The sequence below is a fragment of the Aegilops tauschii genome, chromosome 6 (genome assembly GCF_002575655.3).
Source record: "Aegilops tauschii subsp. strangulata cultivar AL8/78 chromosome 6, Aet v6.0, whole genome shotgun sequence".
Taxonomy (NCBI): Eukaryota; Viridiplantae; Streptophyta; class Magnoliopsida; order Poales; family Poaceae; genus Aegilops; species Aegilops tauschii.
This window is the reverse complement of record NC_053040.3, coordinates 271,394,189-271,401,894: the sequence shown is the minus strand read 5'-3', so window position 1 is coordinate 271,401,894 and position 7,706 is coordinate 271,394,189. Positions and strand designations below refer to the sequence as shown.

The 7,706-nt window shown below is 45.5% G+C and overlaps 1 pseudogene; it reads right to left on the bottom strand.

Moving 5' to 3' along the window:
* Positions 1 to 1,028: 1,028 nt before the first annotated feature.
* LOC109761438 (uncharacterized) lies at positions 1,029 to 3,875 on the bottom strand (annotated as a pseudogene).
* Between the last annotated feature and the right edge of the window lie 3,831 nt (positions 3,876 to 7,706).

Sequence of the window (7,706 nt, the reverse complement as noted above, 5' to 3'; positions counted from 1 at the left end):
ATAACAGATAAACCATCCTATACCGATCTACAGAACAATAGCATCCCAATGTACAAGCCCAAGAAGGCTCTCTTCTATGTTATTTGTATGTTGATGGTTAACAATAAATGATTGTCACAGTCAAAGAGTGCAACTCAATTTTCTCTCGGTCCAGCCATAGGATTATACCTGTCGACTCAAATAAAAGTATGCCTTGTCAACACCAGAAGGGGCATCATCTAAAAACTAAAAGAACCAGAAATGAATGAATTCTTGACACAAAAGAAATGCTCAAATTAACAGCAGGTTAACGCGCAGTCTGAAGTCCTAACTTCGAAATACTTCACTGCTTTGAGAAAAATTGGACAGGATGTCAAATTATGATTTTGGGATACAAGTGTAACTTCGAAATACTTCACTGCTTTGAAAAATTGGACAGGATGTCAAATTATGATTTTGGGATACAAGTGTTATTTTCTGCTCAATTCTTCAACTGCTGTGTTATCAAAACGGATGTTTCTACTTGAACACACACACACACACACTACAAAGACAAAAAGGAAGTCTAACCAAAGGAACATGTGCTAAGCAGTGTCATTTTTCCAGAGATAAGATGTCATAATTTATGATTAGTTCCTAGTCTATTTCCAACCTTGGCCACAGTAGTGACATGTCAATTTGGCACGGCAGGTTACTTGTGTTGATTTAAAGTAAAATGAGCACAACAAGCCCAGATCAACAATGTCAAGTTTCTTAAATTCTGAGTTTACAGTCAAAGCTAGTTATTGTGGATCTTCAGGTCCAACGTTCCAAAAGCAAATTGTCAATTACCTCTTGCACAGTGCACCTAGTCCATGGAATTGACAGCTCTTTCAATAGCTTATCAACAGTTCTTTTAATTGCAGTTCAAGAACCAGTGAAGTCTATTGAAATTAAGTACCACTTCGGTATGTAAAAGTAACGTTGTTGACTTGTTATCTTTAGGTGGGACAGGATTAATTTGATCTAATATTTTGGTCAAACGCTTTCCAGAAAGCCCTAGAAGTATGTTATTAAAGAATAGTGTAAGAACTTATGATATTGAAGATCAATCCAGTAGCTTTGAGAGAGCAATAAAACATGAACCCAGTGTGTGTTGAATGATCCATGTAATATGTAACTCCGGTGTCTAGTAGGATACATCATGTGTGGGTACAAGCCTCTGATTGGGCGCATTTTACACTGCTGATGGAAACTTTGCTCAGCGGTGTTGCACGCCTGGTGAATGTAGCAGTATATTATCCCCTGGTAGACAATTCTTCTGCCAACATTGCATATGTTTGATTACTTGGTCTGCAGTTCCTCTGCTCTAATTTGGATACCATGTCACGGCATATATCTGAATGACCGTTTCTTATCAGGCCATCAATAATTACTTTCCACACAATTTCATCAGGATTGTAGTCTTCCCATCTACAGTTCCCAAAAATTTCTTCAGCCATATGAGCTTGTCCTTCACTAATAAGCCCGCAAAGCAGGTGCTGATAGGACATCAGTTGTGGTACAAAACCACAACCAATCATGGAGTGAAGCAACGCCCATGCATCGGAATACTGTCTTGATTTGCATAAACACATAACAAGAGCAGTGTAGATGTCCTCATTCAAAGACAGATTATCATCTTTCATACGAGAAACCAATGATGTCACCTCTTTCGATCTTCCATCTTCAGAGAACCTCTCCAGAATTGCAGAATAAGTATCCGTGTTAGGAATAATATCATTCTTCTTCATTATCTCAAACAATTCAAAGATATCAGTAAGCCTGGTGGTCTTCCATAAACCAGCTACATACAAAGGCACACCTTCTGCTAGCCTCCTTTGTACAAGATGTCTAAGCAAGATCAAATAAGTAAACTGGTTTGGCATAGAAGCAACATTTTTCATATGCTTCAAGATTGAGACTGCGCAATCTGTCTGTCCAATACTTGCATGCCCGTCCATCAACGTGTTATACGCAATTGTATCTACAGTGACCGCACTTCTGTTCATCTCACTCACAACATTTTTGGCTTCAATGAGTCTTCCTTCATTGCAATAAGCACGCATAGATGTGGTATAAGTAACTGCATCAGGATTGCAACCCAGTGAAACCATTTGACCCCAGATTTTTGTGGCCAATCCATAGTTTCTCTCCTTGAATAGCTTGTCAATTACAATGGTATAGTTGATCGTCGTGAGCTTAACACTCTTTTTTAGCATCTCATCTATAAAGGACAAACCCTCTTGTGATCCCTTCATCTTGCATAGGTATTCGATGAACGGACTGTATGTATAGGTATCCGGCGTGCAACCAGCTGAGACCATCTTTTCCAGTAATGACCATGCAACATCAACTTGATCACATTTGCATAACCCGCCTATCAATGAATTGAATGTCACCAAATTAGGTTTTATGCCTCTCCCTTCAAGGCTATCAAAAAGGGAGCAAGCTTGATCGATCCTCCCATTCTTGCAGAGAGCATCCACCAACGCATTGTAAGTGTATATATCAGCAGCTAAACCATCTCCTTCCATCAAACGAAGTAGCCGGAAAGCATTCTCTATATGCCCATAAACACATTGGGCCCGAATTAACAAATTGTATGTCACAACATCTGGTTCTACTCCATGTGCTCTCATCCGATTCAACAAAGCCATTGCATTGTGCACCTTACCCTCCTTGCAGAACCCCCACACCAGTGCATTGTATGTCCACACGTTCGGCTTGCACCACCTCAACTTCATCGTCTCAAACACCCTCACCGCATCACTCATCCTCCCCTCCTTACAATACCTATTGACCACCGCGGTGCATGTAACAACAGATGGCACCAACCCTTTGTCAGACATCTCCTCCAGCATTTCCTCAGCCTCCACAACCCTTTGCTCCCTACACCATAAATCAATCACGGCCGCATAAGCGCAAGTACTTGGCCGCCACCCCAACTTCTTCATCCTCTGCAGCATCTGGAGCGCCTCCTCCCCCCGCCCTGCTTTACACAGCCCCTTCACCAAGACCGCATATGTATGCATGTCCGACAGCTCCATCTTCGTGAACAAGTCCAATGCCTCATCAATCCTCCCCGTCTCGCATAACCCCTCAATCATTGCAGCATAGGATACCACGTCCCGCGGGAATCCTCTCAAAGGCATTTTATCGAACAGATCACGAGCAGCGTCGGTCTGGTGGGTGCGGGAGTAGCCCACGATCAAGGAGTTGAATGTGTAGGCGTCGGGGTGCCAGCCAGAGAGGACCATGAGGCTGAGGTACCGGAGGGCGCGGGGCAGGTCGGCTCTGCGGCAGAGGGAGCGGATGAGGATATTGTAAGTGACGCCCGTGGGGGCAGGCGGCGAGTGGAGATGCATGTGAGCGAAGAGGCGGAGGATGAGCGGGGTGAGTGCGAAGCGGGAGAGGTGGGTGAGGAGAGAGCCGAAGGAGCGGTCGAAGAGGGGGCGGAGCGGGGACGGGGAGAGGGAGTGGAGGCGGAAGAGGATTGGGAGGGAAAGGCTGAGAAGATGGCGGGAGGGCGCCGCGGCGCGGGCGGTCGCGGCGGCGAGACGAACCGGGAGTGGGACGTCGGGCATCTGGGGGAGGGACGGAGCAAGGAGAACAGGGAGATGCGGCAGGGAGGGGTGTAGGTACCAGTTTGGGGCGGAGAGGGCGGCGGAGAGGTGCGCCAGAAGCGCGGCGGGAGTGGCCGAGGAGGTCGGCAGAGGTTGGGAAGCCGCCATGCGAGGTGTTTGCGCGGAGATGAAAGAGAAGGACGCTGTGGCGGCGGCGGCGGCGGTGAAGCCGGTGGCATATCAGAAGTCAGCACCACACGACTACTCACGGCGCCGTCGCCATTGTTGGGATCTCATCTCATTCCCAGTGCGGTTTAGGCCCTGTTTGATAGCTCTGCATTTTTTAAGTATTATAAGAATACTACAGTTTTTGAGATTATCATATTTTTATTTACGACCACCTGTTTGATTGCCACAAATAATTGTAGTTTTAATACCGCGGTATTTAGGAAACCATGATTTTTTTCTCTGCATAAAAAAAAAACCTCTGGACCTCTTTTTTAAAAACAGAGCAGCCGTAAAAAAAACGAGGGGACGCATCGTTATCTTTTCCCCACTATTCGTAACAATTTCCCTGGCTTCCATGCTGCCGTTGCCACCGCTTTGCCATTTCTGGAGTTGTCTCCCTCGGCGGCAAAGTTGTACGAGGCCTCGCATGACTCGCTGCTGCTACCAAGAGACCATGCATGGCATGTTTTCACATGGGGTTGCAATGGATCGCACCTACCTGGATGCGTGGATCTCTGCGTTCTTATGAATGATACGGCCAGCCACATAGAGCAGCGTTGTTCTTTGGCCGGTCTGTTGCTGAATGCAATGGCTAGCCAGCTAACAGCTAAAAAACGGGCTTGTTTGCAGTGCTAACAGCTAGTCAACTAATTTTACGTCACTGTACCAAACAGGTTCTCTGCATCACGAATACTCCAAAAAACTCTGTTATGTCAAAACTGTGGTATTGTGTACCTGCTGACTAAATTACTGTAGTTTTCAATACTTTGGTTTTTATAATACTTTGCTATCAAACAGGGCCTTAATCTTTTCACCCGAATGGTCACATGAAATTTGTCCACGCGAATAGGAGTTTGTTTCCTTGCTGAGAAAAGGTAAGCCAACTTCAACGCGGTGACCCATTTCGTTTGTTTTGGTCCATTTGTGTCCGCGAGGCCAAAATACGTGGTCCAACACGCGGATGCAAATCCAAATTCTGTCTGCTCGGTGTGTATGAATTTTCGTTTTAAATTTGGGTATGATTTGCATCCACACAAACACACTGTAAGGCGATTACTTACAATGCCTATCAACTTAGACAGTTACATGAACATGTTGTGCAGATGTATCATGTTAAAGCATGGCGGGAGTATATATTAATTTTATGACCAACTCAGTTGGCACAAAAAGCTAGACTTAATTTAAGTGTAATGCTCTTATGTAAGTTTTTTTGGTTATTACTGAGCTTATGGCACTTCCTATTGTATGCTTTGTTATCCAGGAGGCGGGACATCTTGTTGGTAGAGGTGTACTGCGTTGCAACTCTACTCGGGAGTGATTTTTTTGACCCACAGTTCAGCATCTTCCCTGTCGAGCTGCACCTTGGTGATAACGAGACGCAAACGCCGGTAGAACTAGTTCCTGAGGAGATACGATCGTAGGGTCGACCATGTTGCCCAACCCAAGTCTCGAGGTCCTTTTGATCCTCAGAAAATTCAATGCAGGAAATTTAAAGTGTTATATAGTTTTCGAGGAGATTTTGATCGGTCGCTCACACCCGACCTGAGTCTCGGGGGCTACTGCATGCCACAATTTTTCCTATAAGTATGTTACCAAGTGAGAATTTGATCCTCGGGCCGATTTGGCCATTCGACCTGAGTCTCGAGGCTACTGGAATCAACGGTTTTATTTTACCCTTCAGGTGTATACCGTATTTTAGGCCGGCACACAGCTTGAGGGCTACCGACTATACATCTTGCTGGAGAATAAATTGCACTAATCAGGAAAAACTGCGAAAAATCGGCTCGTAGAAAGCGTCTTGGCAGAAAAAACACTTTTTTCACGGAGGCTGGCCATCTGCACCTACAACTCAAGAATGAGCTGGTGCATACCACTTTGAAAGCAGTCCGGCATGGAGACTGACCGCAAGCGGCTCGTTGCATGGGAGACTTTTCTGGCATGCAGCTCAGTCGTACTGCTTCAACATTTTTAAAGATTGAGGTGGTCTACGTCACCTCGAATGCAGTCCAGCATTGCAGCTCGGCTGCAAAAACACACTAATTGGGGAATGTTCTCATCAAACCAGTTCCAAGACCGATGACTGAAGATGACGAGCAACTCGGATAAACCGAGGGCGACCAGACTTGAAGACCGGTTCAGGGGGCTATTGACGGTGCCCCGGCTAGGGGGATTTTCACCATGTCGACTCTTGACCAGGTGGGCTGGGACGAGGACCCCTAGGTCAGTTCCATCCGAGGTCACTTTGGGTGACCCATGAGGCATGCAAGGAAGATTTTAGAAGCCTTGCCTTTCAAGATAAGGACTCCTCTCCACCGACATTGCCGACTAGGACTTCTATAATCCTAGACCTCCGATGACTTATATAAACCGAGGCTGGACTAGCCGATAGAACAATCTTAACCAACCGTAGAGATGAGAAAGAACAATCTCATGGTAGATCACCTGTACTTTGTACTCCATCCCAAATCAATACAAACACAAGCAGGACGTAGGATATTATCTCTTCGAGAGAGCCTGAACCTGGGTAAAAACTCATGACATTGTTACCATCGTATCTAGACTACCAACTTAGGACCCCCTACTCGAGACTTGTCGGAATCGACTCCGTGACTAAGGTCGTAAGAAAACTACTCACATATATTCTTGGTGGCAGCAAGGTTGATAAAGATGGCTCTGGTGATGGATTCCCCTTCGGCGGGGTGCCTGAAAGGCCTCCAAATTGTATCTCCCCTCAATATGAACTTGTGGTAGCGAAAAAATGGCAAAAAAATGGTTAGGGGGGTTTTCGAGAAATATAGAATTTATAGGTGAAAAAATCAGCGTAAGGTGCTGCCAGGAGGCCTCAAATGGCCACCCCGCTTTGGTGGCCCCATGGCCGCCTAGCTTGGTCGCATGGAGGTTAGGGGGGCCCTCCTAGCACTTTCTGGAATCTTCATATTTAGGAAAAATCATCGTAAATCCCCATGGTATTTGAGCTCTGTAGATATTGATTTTTTGAAAAGACAAAAACATGGAGAAACACCATCTCCCTTTAGGCACTAAATTAATAGGTTGGTCCACAATAAATAATAAAATAATATAAAAAGTATCCAAAAGTGATATTATAATAGCATGAAATAATGCAAAAATTGTAGATACATTTGAGACGTATCACTGCTCACCGCCGACGCTGGAGGAAGCGATCAACAAAGCCGACACCACGACGTGTCCACCATGATGAGATGAAGCTCGTTGTGTCACCCTCGTGCCTAGACGATCATGATAGGAGTCCCCGGCATCGAGCCCGAGCATCATCACTAAGGATGGCAATTTTACCCACGAGTACGGGTACCCGCATGGGCAGGGTATGGACACACTTACCCATGGGTAGTACCCATACCCTACCCGTTAAGTCATGGGTAGGGTACAGCTATAGTCTTGTACCCGCGGGTATACCCATACCCTGCCCATTTGTGAACTAATGTTAAGTTGTCATCAATTAGTCATTGATTTGTCATGTGACTCGTCTACTCCTATTCACTTAAGAGTATGTTGTCGATTCTAAATTCTGATAGTGGTCATTTACTCATCTACATGTTATTGAGTTGAGATAATTGATTTTTTTGTCAAATATGCTATCAATGAGCGTAAAATTGTGGACAACTTGTGTACTATTTGTTCTACCCGCTGGGTACCCAATGGGTATGATTACCCGTCAGGTATGGGTATGGGTAAAGTTTCATACCCATGGGTACGGGTATAGGTAGAATTTTGTACCCACTGACTATACAGGTATGGGTATGGTATTGCTCTACGCTGCCCATACCATACCCATTGCCATCCTTAGCCATCACCATCGACAACCCATCTCCGGCGAAGCCGTGCCGTCTGGTGAGCTCCCCGTCTTCCTCTACCGTTTGATCCCACACTGGTAGC